General features: G+C 40.3%; 1 pseudogene; it reads left to right on the top strand.

The window, feature by feature from the left end:
* Window positions 1-712: 712 nt before the first annotated feature.
* Window positions 713-11,965, top strand: LOC134566115 (large ribosomal subunit protein eL6-like; annotated as a pseudogene).
* Window positions 11,966-13,225: the final 1,260 nt, after the last annotated feature.

Here is a 13,225-nt window from a genome sequence, read left to right as displayed (position 1 = left end):
GAGGCCTGAGGCCTACAAGCTTGAGCCTGGGTGGGACGGCCGCTCGCCCGGTTCTCCTACCAGCGCTCTGCCACCCCACCCCCCCTGGACGGGGGGGTCATCCCGGTCCCCACAGGCTACCACCACTGCATGCCGCAACACCTCCACTCCGGTCCAGCCGAGCATTGCGGTCCGGACGGCGTGCCCCAAGATGGCCGACCAGCACCTAACCAACGCACAATATGGCAGGAACACCGAGCAGCACACAAGCGACCTGACGCTCTCACACGGCTGGATGCCGTGTTTGCGCCCTTCTGGAGGAAACTGGCGGAAAGGCAAGCGGAGGCACAAGCCCTGAGAGAGCACCCACCAAGAACACACTTCAACCACGAGGTACTGCTCACAGGGGAAAGTGAACGGGAAAATGGCGTCGCCGACAGCGACACCTCCAGCCAACACGTGGGCCTGAGCGACTACGACCGCGGTGAACAGCCCTCACACGGAGGAACAGGCTGCCAACGCGCAAACATGCCTCCAAGATGCAGCTCCAAACGAGAATCAAGGTCAGGGTCATGAGGGACTCCCGGGACAGCCACCTAAAGCAGCAAGCCCACATGCAAGCCTGGTGTCCCACATCCTACCACATTAAGGCAAACCAGAGAAACGAACTTTATCCACAAGCGAACAGCAAAAAACGCAGGGGAATCGGCTGGTTGACCGGAGCTCTCACCAGATGGGCTACTTTGATCTCCCACAGCCCACAGGTACCTCCTTGCACAGGACTCTTTCCACACAGAACTCTGGACTTAACATGATAACATCACAGTCACTAGATATTAAAGCAAATTGTTGTTTTCAGGCTGTGATCATCTGAAAGCAGGGAGAGCTCAGATTTGCATGATTTAGTTGTTATATGTTTATTGCTCGGTCTTAGCTTGCCATAGTTGATTTTGTTTCAGTTAGCTAAGAGATATACGCAAATAATATAAACTTCTATTAATTTACAACCAACAATGTAATCGAACAGAACTAAGTTTCACAAGCTGCCAACTGCCAGTAAATGCTTTAATACAATCCTGCTATGGCAGTTAAACAATAACGATGTCACACTTTTGTTTTACAATCAACAAATATTGGCACAGGGCTACTGGTGATATGCAGGTTTTAGCAGGATCACATTGCAGTTAAAAGCCAGATTGAATATCTTACCGACGCATGCCTAGACTTAACCCCACCTAGAAAGTTACCTAGCTTGAACGTATCACGCTTTTATTGTTGTTTTATATAAATTCAAAAATATGTGCAGCTGACACTGATGCCATGCTTGTTTTCCTCTACTACACTATGCTGTCCTTGTACTAGCTGTCGTGGCAGTGCAAGTAATTGTGTTACTTCATTTTGCGCACATCAAAAATAAAGAATAAAAAAAAAAAATGGAGACAAATGAGGTACCTTTCATTTTGGATTTTGATGAAAATGCAAAACAGATTAAACATGTTTTAACTAAATACTGGTACATTTTAAAAACGGATCCACTACTAAAAGATATTGTAGTTGAGAAGCCATATATAATATATAGAGGATTAAGGAACCTTAGACAATAATTGACATTCAGTTATATTAGGGATAACTAACAAGGTAAGGATTTTTTTGGTTTGGAAAAAGGTTTCTACCCTTGCAAAACCTATTTAGCATGCAAAAAGACTACTTTTACTAAACACAGATTTTAATTCAACTAATACGACAATTTTTTTAAAAAATTCAACAGATTTTAACATGTCACGCTACCAATGTCCTATACCTCTTCTGGTGCCCTTGTGGATTCCAATATATAGCCATGACCACTAGGCCTTTTTAAAAAAGAATAGCGGAACACATTGGTAATATCCAGAGGGGGTATATGAAACATAGTATCTCTGCCTCTTTTGCTGAAAAATATGCTAGTGATCCCTCACTTCTATGGTAGTTTTTAACCCCCTTCCCGACCACGGACGTACTAGGTACATCCAACAAAACCGGTCTATAAGGACTGCGGATGTATCTAATACGTCTTTGGCATTCCTGCTTACTTACACGTTCCTTCCCCCCCCCCCACCCCCATGTCCATCCCTCCTGCCGGAGATCGGTGTTGCTCGCGGTCTGGGGAGAATGCCTGACAGCCCAGACAGTACCCCCTCTGAAAGAGCGGTCACATGGCCGTAATAGGCGTCCTTGTAGCTGCCTGCAGGGACTGCCTGAACTGACAGACAGTCTCCCTGCATGTTTAAAATAAAATAAAAAATATAGGTTAATAAGTAAAAATATAATTACATATGTATGTATATATATATATATAGTATATCTATATAGTGTGTATTTGTGTATATATATATATATATATACATATGCATATAGTATATCTATATAGTATGTATTTCTGTATATATATATATATATATGTATTAAGGCCTTTTGGCCTGTAATTGTGGGAGGGGCGTATGACTCACCTTCTACCTACTTAAGGGACACCCCTTACCTGGCTCCATACCGTCCGAGGTCAGCGCTGCATCCTGAATCCACTTCCGGTTCACGGACGGCGCCATCTTGCTTTCGGGGAAACTCTGCGTTTCGTTGGTGTTAGCTGTGTCCAGGAACTCCTTTCAGGTCTTTCCTCCCGGCCAGCCACGCACAAAAACCCGGTCTTCATTGTTGATTGAGTCCTCAGGTCTTCAAAAACGTAAGTCCGTCGCCCGGATCACTTCCCACGGCGTCACGATTTTTCACGGCCTTACTTTACGGCCGCACGCTTTACGGCCAAGTCACAGGCGAATTAACCCTCTGGTTTCCGGAAACCTATGTACCGTGTATGTAGCAATCGTATGCATCCTTATTCAGTATTCACAGTATGTTACCATGTTTCTATTTATCCTTATAAAATTTTCTGTACTTGGCAATTATCCTGGTAAATAAGTTTAATTTTAGTCTTTTATTAAGTACCTCTGTATATATATTTTCATATTGATACTTCATCTATTTTATACATACACACACACACACAGACTGTATTTTATATACATATGATGTTTAAGCATATCCTCCCTATTCATGTGTTATAAATTATACTTAAGTGAGGGCTCAAGATATATTATTAAATTAGGATATATTAGTATAACATCCTGTTATACAACAGTTATGGTTAGCCTACATTACGGCTCCTTTTTCTGTCATGCTCGAACACATACCACAAGCTCAAGGACACAGTCCTATTTTCTAAGAGTATAATGGAGATGTTATTACAACCATGTACACTACGATAACATGGCACTAACTATTCAGGCCATTTCTTATCATACTCATACGAAATACCACGAGTATATAAGAACACGGTCCTACCTTCCACAGAGGGTTTCGGGTTGAATCACACGCTTGGTTCAACCTCTCATACGTCACAACATTTTCTGCATAGATTGTCATTTCACATAATTTCACATGGCATTTACAAACTCAGGCCTTTTCTTGACACACTCAGACGACGTAACACGAGTATTCAAGAACACGGCATATACGTCTCACAAGACTTTCGGTTTTGAATCACACGTTCTGGTTCATACATTCATACGTCACTTTACAGCAACATTTATGATTCTGCATATTGTCATTTTCACATTAAAAAGTCCCTTACATTCCCAGATCAGTTTAGTGACATGCATATCATCTGATCACCTTCCATATATACACATTACACGGCCAATCCCCTGCTGCCAGGTATCGGACTCAGCATAACGCTTGTCACCAAGCATGGGCAGTCATGTCACTATCCTACTCATAGACTTTTACACCTCCCACACATACTGCTAGAAGCCATAATCCCAGCCTATACAGATTACACAGGTCTCACGGGATCCATTCTCACTCTACCCCTTTTTAGGTTTATCCAGGTTTTCATACCTGTCGATTCTCAAAACTTTATACATACTACCAGGTACGTAAGCCTGCTCACGTTGTAGTTCACATACGTTTCATTCTTCTAGGCCATAGAGTACTGGCAAGTTAGGGGTATAGGCCCAAATAGGTATCTCCCTTCTTGGCATTTCTGCCTATCGTTTAGTGGTCCGCGAGGCCAACACCCCGCCTCCAAGTCTCGGAGGCAAACGCCATCGGGCCACACGTGAGTTAGCCGCCTCGCAATATTTATAGAGAGGGCCTCACCTGTCACTCCCTCCCCCTGTTTTCTTTTACTATCACCGAGAGGCCTACGATTCCTGCCACTACGACGGGTGGCCTCAATAACCCCTCGCGCCAACTCATAGACAGAGCCTCTCATAGCCACTTGGCAACTAGCAGGGCCTCACCTGTCACCAAAGAACAAGATTAATGGTTTCGCCTTACCCGGCATAATTAGCCTGCCAGTACATCCCCTAGGATTTTTCCAAAGTGTCTGGCGCATTCTCACAGTACGGGACAAGGTCCAACTGGAGCGAGATTGATACTGTCATTTTCTGCAGACACTTTGCAGGTTTGAGAACACCGGCCCGTGCATACTGCTCCTCCATGGCCATACTGCCAATTTTGTCCTACCACTGCAAACGAACCTACTACCTCACAGGGCACTGGTTCCGCTGGTTCAGCAGAGGAAACGCCCAAAGATAAACTGGGTTGTCCTATCAAGTTTTGGGAAAATCCCAAATATGTAATAATTTCAATGTCTGTGCATGTAATTACAGTGGATGTAGGTTATTGCATATATGTTCAAACATGCTTTAGAGCACAGGCGAAAACTATGTGTCCAATTAACATGTACCCTAAGCAATACTTAACGGATATAAAGGGAAATCTTCCCACAAACAAAGATTTATCATCGATCTGTCTGCACCTCACACCTCTGCCAATAATCACGCCATTACGGCTATCATGCAGGCAGGTGTCGGAGCACGGCTCAGCAAGACTGACATAACACATGCTTTCAAATTTATTGCCTATCCACCGTACACTATGGCACCTGCATGGCATTAAGTGGGCCGGGCACTACTATTTTTTCTCACGTTTAACGTTTGGTTCAAAAGTAGTCCGGCCTTTTTCGACGTATTCGCCGAAACACTATGCTGATTATTGTTAAATGTAGCCAGATGCCCTACAGTTATACACTACTGGATGATTTCTTACTGATCGAAGAGAATATTTCTCCACCCAGTAGCCTCATAGAAACCATCAGTCTTTTTAAACAGGTGGGCGTCCCAGTTTCCCCCACCAAAACCGAAGGACCAGATACAGTTATCACTTTCCTAGGAATCATACTAGACTCAGCCACAGCCAGCAAGCCAGCCTGCCACACACCAAGATAGAGAACATTCTTACCAACATCAACCTTTACTTACACCTCGGTACTTGCAACCGCAAGAATTACATCTCTACTTGGGTCACTAAATTTTGCCATGCGCATTATACCCCAAGGCCGGGCTTTCATCTCACGACTCCTAAACATGTTCCCACTTTTTAGCATGATGCACACAGGTTACCCCTGGATACCCAGGCCACGGCAGACCTACTTATGTGGAGAAACTTTTAACCACCTGGAATGGGAAAAGCATGTTTCCCCCTGAATTGTCTGACTCTTCACCTACCATCTGGTCAGACGCGGGTCTACCACAGGTTTCGCAGTAATTTACGGGAATGAATGGCTTTGGGGTAGTTGGCCTCCAGAGGTTCAGGACCTGGAGAGTTTTTCCAACTACTTCAGCTCTATTTGAGATATATCCCATTGTGGCAGCTGCCGTGACATGGGGGCATCTATGGGCAGGTTCGTCAGTACGTTGCTACTCAGACAACCAAGCAACGCACCACATCATAAACAAAGGTCGATCCAAATCACTGACCATTATGAGGTTCTTGAGGAAACTCACCTGGCTGGCCGCGTGTCACAATTTTTTCTTGTTTTGTGTGCATGTCCCAGGTGTATACAACACGGCTGCTGACCATTTGTCTTGTTTCAATTTACAGGCTTTTCGACAAATACTTCCGTCAGCTGCACGCACAGCCACGACCACTCCACCTTTCCACCAACTAGTCATGGACTAGACGCTATAATGCAACATAGCAGGACATTGTCACAATTAGCGCTATCCGCCAATACCCGGAAGACCTATGACAGGGCTTTCCTTCTATTCAAAAGATTTCTGTCATCACACAATATCGCACAACCTTTCATTATGACATCCTTGTTGGGTTTTGCTTCCTTTTTGCCACCTCAAACTCAAATTATCATACAACACAATCAAGCTATATCTAACAGGCATACAACATCACATGTTAACATTACAACCAATCAACACAAGTTTCATGTCCTCCTACCAGAAAAAAAAATATCCTTAGGGGTATTCAGAGATCCGAACCCCCACGTACTGCGCAAAGGCTACCCATAGACGTCAATATTTTCAAAGATCTATCCAAACTACTAGATTTAAAACCCTTTGCCAACAACACAAACCTTGTTATTAAAACCGCCATCTATATGGCTTTTTATGGGTTTTAAGACCAAGAGAATTTACCGCCATCTACACAACCCAGTCCACTCACATTCTGCTTCACTCACACTTAACAAAACACATGGATTACTATATCTTGCCTCTGCATCACTCCAAAACCAATCAACACGCACCTCCGGTAGAGGTTAGATACTATCCTACCCACAACGAGTGGTGCCCCGTCACATTACTGGACACATATACCCAGGTTTTACAAGCATCACCATCTCAACCACTTTTGTCTACAAGGTTCGGTACTCACTACCACCACCTTCATGACCCACGTCAGGTCATTACTTACACAACTAGGCCTAAAAGCAAATAACTATTCAGGCCACTCCTTCCGCTTAGGAGCAGCCACTACAGCGCTGGAAGTCCTCTGCATACTCTAGATACACACCTAACCCAGTACAGAAGTTAGAAATGCCTTTCAAGATATGTCTGGTTAAAGTATGTATATTGCTCGTTTCGTAATAAATTTTGATTTTCTACTTTTGCCCTCTTTATTTACAGGTCTACCTCATCGTCGGTTCCGGCACACCACAACCGACTTGCTCTTGTAATACCATCCCACACCTAACAGTGTTTGTATCTTCTGTACTATCAGGAGCCCTTAACACAAGTATTAAGGCCTTTTGGCCTGTAATTGTGGGAGGGGCGTATGACTCACCTTCTACCTACTTAAGGGACACCCCTTACCTGGCTCCATACCGTCCGAGGTCAGCGCTGCATCACCCTCCCACCCACTCCTCTTTATCAACTCCTTTTTCTTACATTTCTTCTAGGTGGGCCCTCTTTATTTACAGGTCTACCTCATCGTCGGTTCCGGCACACCACAACCGACTTGCTCTTGTAATACCATCCCACACCTAACAGTGTTTGTATCTTCTGTACTATCAGGAGCCCTTAACACAAATATATATATATATATATATATAATGTCATACTAATACATATATTAATATAAAAATACACAAAGTAAAATTACACATATATATATATATATATATATATATACACACACTATATATGTTAACTATATATATATTGTATATATATATATTATAAAAGATAAATAATAATTCATTTAAAAAATGTTTTTCATCATTTTAAAATTATAAGAAAATATCAACCCCCCACTCTCCCCCCGTCCCAAAAGGGACAGAAGGGAAAGCCTGTGAATATAGGAAACACACTGACACATAGGCAAGTATGTGGAGGCTTATTGGACCTTCCCGGATGAAGCCATAAAGGTACACTATAGTCACCAAAACAACTTCAGCTTACGGTAGCAGTTTTGGTGTATAGATCATGCCTCTGAAGTTTCACTGCTCAATTCACTGCCAGTTATTAGTTAAATCACTTTCCTTTCTGCCCATGCAGCCCTAGCCACACCGTCCTTGGCTGTGACTTACATAACCTCCATTAAAAAAAAAAAAGAGTTACACTTTCAATCAGATGTAACTTACCTTAAAGGTTTTTATCTCTTGCTCTCTAAATTGAACTTTAATAACATAAATTAGGCTTCTGCAGAGTCTAGCAAGCTCTTAACAGTGCAGGGGATAAGAAAAGTAAAATTAAACAATAAAGGTATAAACATAGAAAAAACATAGAAAACATAGATTACTCTTTACAGGAAGTTTTTAGAAAGGCTATGCAAGTCACATGCAGGGAGGTGCAACTAGGGTCTTTAAACAAAGTGATTTCACTCCTAAATTGCAAAGAACTAGGCAGTGAGACTGCAGGGAGTTGACCTATACACCAAACCTGCTTCATTAATCTAAAGCTGTTTTGGTGACTACAGTGTCCCTTCAATGAATTATGACTGGAAAAAACCCTCTGCTAGCCTAGTATGCCACCAGCGTGATGGCTATTTCAGGACTTTAAAAAGGGAAAAAAGGACTCCTATGCAGATTGGGCATACTGCCTACAATGGGCAGCCATGATCTAGACCAATGACTGCCAGGCTACAACCGTGGAGGAGATTGTACAGCTAATTTATAATTCTGTGTCTCCCAAAGTATGAGAATGGATTCGAGACCACCCACCACTCACATGTTGATCAATGAGCACCAGGATGCCAGGAGGACAGACAGACAGGTACCTCAGATACATCTCAACCAGCCAGAGCCATCCCTGAGTGTTCCCCTAATTTTGGTGTGATTACAGTCACATGTTTGAATTTGTTTAGAAACATAGCACACCTTATATTATGTATATGTTGTCTGTCTTTTTCACTTTTTTTGGTTTCTGCTAATATTTGAAATAAATATTGTATTCATTTTTGGAGTGTTTTCTATAAAATTACATGCACTTTATCAGATTCCCACTTTTACAAATGCATTGGCACTACACAAAAACGCACTCGCTTAATGCAAATAAATACCTCCATTCTTCCACATTCATTGTTTATTCAAAGACATATACACAAATATGCACCTGGGTTTACACATCTACACCCAAATACACACCTGAATTCTCACACACTTGGGCTATTAGTATATAGACTAAAACCTTGCATTCGCACACACTGACACAAGCAGCAATAAACACATACATAAACACACACTACGACAACACACAAATATATTTTTGCAACTTGGCATTAGACACAAAATAGTTTTTGCAGTATATTTGTTTTTGTTTCTATGTAGGCTGGAAAATAGACCTACCATATATATTTCTATAGCAGCTGCTTTGTATTTTTCTTTTTTTAATATATTTGTAGAAGTCCCTGTGCAAGACTTAACCTAATGATAATTTGGTTAATCCCACTCTCTCAGAATTATTCGCTTAACTCCAAACATTAGCAAACCTGAATGGCAAAATATAGGCGAAAAGAGTTGATTTGTCAAAATTCTGTACCGCTATAGTTACAGTTTAGGATTTCTAGCCTCAGTTTTGCAGTTGTGATTGAAATATTCCTGTCAATGTTTTATGAATTCTATGTCATTCTACATTTTCTTTTCTTTTTGCTATTTTTTTTACAAAGTACTTGGAAATTTAGAAGAAAAAAAAAACCTACAGAAAAATATTTTGAATAGTTTTGATGTCTATTTTCTTTGAAACTACAGTCTCATAAACTAAATAATATGTACATTGAAGTCTAAAATGCAGATTTTGTTTATTTTATTCACTAGACTGTGGAGCTTAAGCACAAACAATAAAACAAAATAAACTATTGCAAAGACATTCGGTTTGCATTTTGATTATTTTTACACTATACCTTTAGATTTCCCACTGTGGTCAGGCCATCTGAGAATAACAATAAGGAAGGGGGATCTATTTACTAAACAGAGAATGTCTCTAGAAACAGAGAGTTATTCACTAAAGCAGGGGTAAACAACCTTCGGCACTCCAGATGTTGTGGACTTATCCATCATTATGCTATAAGACAATTACAGGAGATGTAGTCCAAAACATCTAGAGTGCCAACGTTTGCCTACCCCTGCTAAGGCATGAATTCAAAGTGAATTTAAAAAATGTAGGCTACATTAACCAAAATTATGTCCTTGCCAACCATGCACTTTGTTTTAGTCCAAAAATGTGAAATTCACTTTGAATTACTGCTTTGTTGAAAAACTCAATATCTTTTTTATGAATACCCCCCACATCCCCACTGTTATTTTCAGATGGCCTGACTGCACTCTGTTTAGTGGGAGTAGAGCCATGTATTGATTTAAGAACCAATTTGCACTAAAATAATACCAATTTGTGCTACAATATCAGAGCAGGGAAAATTATGTAATTCTGTTGTATTGGAGATTTTCATTTGTTTTGATTATGTTATTCTACATTCATAGGAGGTTTCTCAAACCACCACAACTTAATAAGTGAAAAATATGAACATAGTTTTAATACATTTAGAGTAAGAGACAGAATTTAAGCAATACCCCTTTTATTTGCTAAACAATGAACTACAGAAAGTTGATAGTGTTAAAAATTCAAACCGAAAATTCAAAAATACAAAATGTCCATAGTTGAAACACGATAGTTTATTTCAATGCATGGTATTGGAGTACAAATGGTCTATGATCGACTGTTTACACTAGTAATTCTGAACACCTAAGATGCTGTCCCTGGTTCTTATGGGAGTAAAAAAGTTCACCGTAATGATGAAATAAAAAATCTATTAAAACACAGATATATCTACTTGTTTATGTGCATTTCTGTTCAGGCTCATTGCTTACATTTTGGAAATTTTGGCTCTATGGACATTTTTTCCTTTTTGCCAACAATGGAAAATGCTACAATACCACTCAATACTGCTACTATAACTAAATAAAAATGCAAACTAAACAGTAAACTAAGCTGCTGAGCTTGTTTCAAAGTTTGTATTATGTGTTGGTCATGACTCAATAAAATACTGACGTAAAAGGGATACTCACACGAAACTCCCCTGACCAATTTTATCATTTCTTGGCACTTCTATTGTGAGCAAATCCCTAGCCCTAACTATAATCCCAAAACGATCAAAATCAAAAACAAATCCTCAACCTTTACTCAAACTTAGAAGCATAATCTCTGAAATGAACATTAACTCTGCAAATGTATAGAAAAGATGTGGACAATGTATACAAACTGCCTAAATTATCTCATGAGCTGCATTATTTCTAGCGTTGGCTTAGTGTTCATTTATATGTATTGTGGGCAATATCTTTGTTTTAAAATGAATTAGAACACGCAATAAACACAGACATAGTTTATTCACTTTTCAATAAATAAGGCCGTGGTGTTTATTCAAAGCTTAAAGGGGTCTACAACCATAATTTTATAACGATAAACATATAATAATGTAACCCTTTATATTGCTTTTAACTTTATTAACCACCATCGTTCCTTATGGCGAAGATAGCAGGAGAGGAGGCTGTGAAGAAAGTCAACAGGCATCATGCCAGCACCATGCCAGTCGGAATCCGGTGTTGGTATGCAGAATTGGGAAGTATTCCTATTCTGTCACGTATGCCAATTCAGCCCTCTGGACGCACAGGTACAAGGCCCCAGAAACAAAGACTAAAATTAAGAAAAATAAAGCTTCAACTCTTGTAACAAAGACATGTGACAGGCACACGTGTGAAAAAGCTCTGCATGATACACCATTACCATTTAACTGAAGATGTTCCATGCAAACTGCTGAGCCATGGAAAGTAGCCTATATCACTCATGGGTTTGTGCTCTTCCTTCTAAATGGACTTCACAGGGGAATGTGTTTGGTTATCCTGAACCAACTTCAATCAGGCCTTTTTCCGGTAACAGGGCCACCAGCCATCAACAGAGTTCCTCTGTGTAGGGCTCACCAAAGGTTTTTATTTCCCACTTTCACCAAAATTGATATCTCAACTGTTAAGGTTTCAAAGCATCTGACTGATACTTTCTCCAAGAAGAAGAGGCTGCACAGGCACAAGCACCTCCTACCATATCCTTCTTCAGAACTAGACCCTGAAGATGACTTTTGTCATGATGCTTCAAAAAAACCACGACAATAAATAATAAAAAATGTAAGGGAAGGGGTCCATCCGCGTCGCTCCTGGCTCAATTACTGCTGACAGGATTCCACTTGCGCAGCTGCTTTTTATCTTTACCCAATTTCTCACGCTTTTCACACTCGTGACATGCATCCAATCCCAGGCCAGTACATTTCCCCCCAGCAAAAGCAGTGTCACAGTTTCACCCCAGCTACCTGGCTAACTATGCCCAACAACTTAAAAGTTCACAAACTTTCCCTAGATCCCTATATACACCCACCAAGGCAGATGAACTCTTCCCTTGCCACCATACATATTTGCCACAGAGCTTAATTCCTCTGGCCTTTAAATTAATACAATATATTAATAAAAAACAAAAGACTTCAATAAAGTATTATATCATTGCAATTTGTTTTCATGGATAGCGTTGACATTTTTCTCAAAACTAGAAGAATATGTTAACTTATATAAGAGTCCTAAATTATAATTTCTTCTATACCGTGTGTGCAGATTCATTGTGAGAGTTTTGACAAATTCCTTATCTTTACATTTGATTTACATTACCTTCCCCTCCATTTTAGCATTAGTCTAGTGTGTAGGGGATACTAATTTCTTCATAAAGGTCTTCTCAGTCTTTCTGCCTGCTATATGCAGAGGGGCCTTAAATGCCATTTCATACACCCTTAAATGATATAAGAATGCAGTTATAGTGTGCCAGCAATAGAGGACAGAAGAGAGGGAGTGCACTATTCACTATTTGCATCTATGTGAACTGTAAGTGAGTATTTGCTGAAAAATCTTCAATTGTGTCAATTTGCAGAAATATATTTTAGATTTCCCTGAATGGTAACTCATACAAAAATGCTGTTTTGTCTTGAATGTGTTAACAGCTTCAAAGATTTTTTTTCTATTTTTTATTGAAAGTGCATAATGAAGGAGTTAAATACACAACTTTTATTCAATCCAATTATGCAGAAATAAAGGAGAGGCAAAATGGCAGAACCAAGTTGTTTCTTTAAGTTCCACGTTTACTGCTTGCCTCTATGGGGCTATTCATTAAATGCACATAACCATGAAGGTCAATGAGCTTACATTTTCATGATTATGACTCTGTCTGCCTATGTTTTGAAATGTCATAGCTGAACCATGTAATATAAAAAATCAAAAGAATTTATATTGCAATGATGGGAAACAGCTTTACTTTGAGCAAGTCGTTGACAGTTTTGTATCATCATTTCACTGTTCAGCAGTTCTTTAATGATGTTTCCTAAGTTTGTAGCT

Source organism: Pelobates fuscus, chromosome 6, assembly GCF_036172605.1.
Source record: "Pelobates fuscus isolate aPelFus1 chromosome 6, aPelFus1.pri, whole genome shotgun sequence".
NCBI classification, from domain to species: Eukaryota; Metazoa; Chordata; class Amphibia; order Anura; family Pelobatidae; genus Pelobates; species Pelobates fuscus.
The sequence above is the reverse complement of the archived record's forward strand: the minus strand, read 5'-3'. Positions and strand labels throughout refer to the sequence as shown.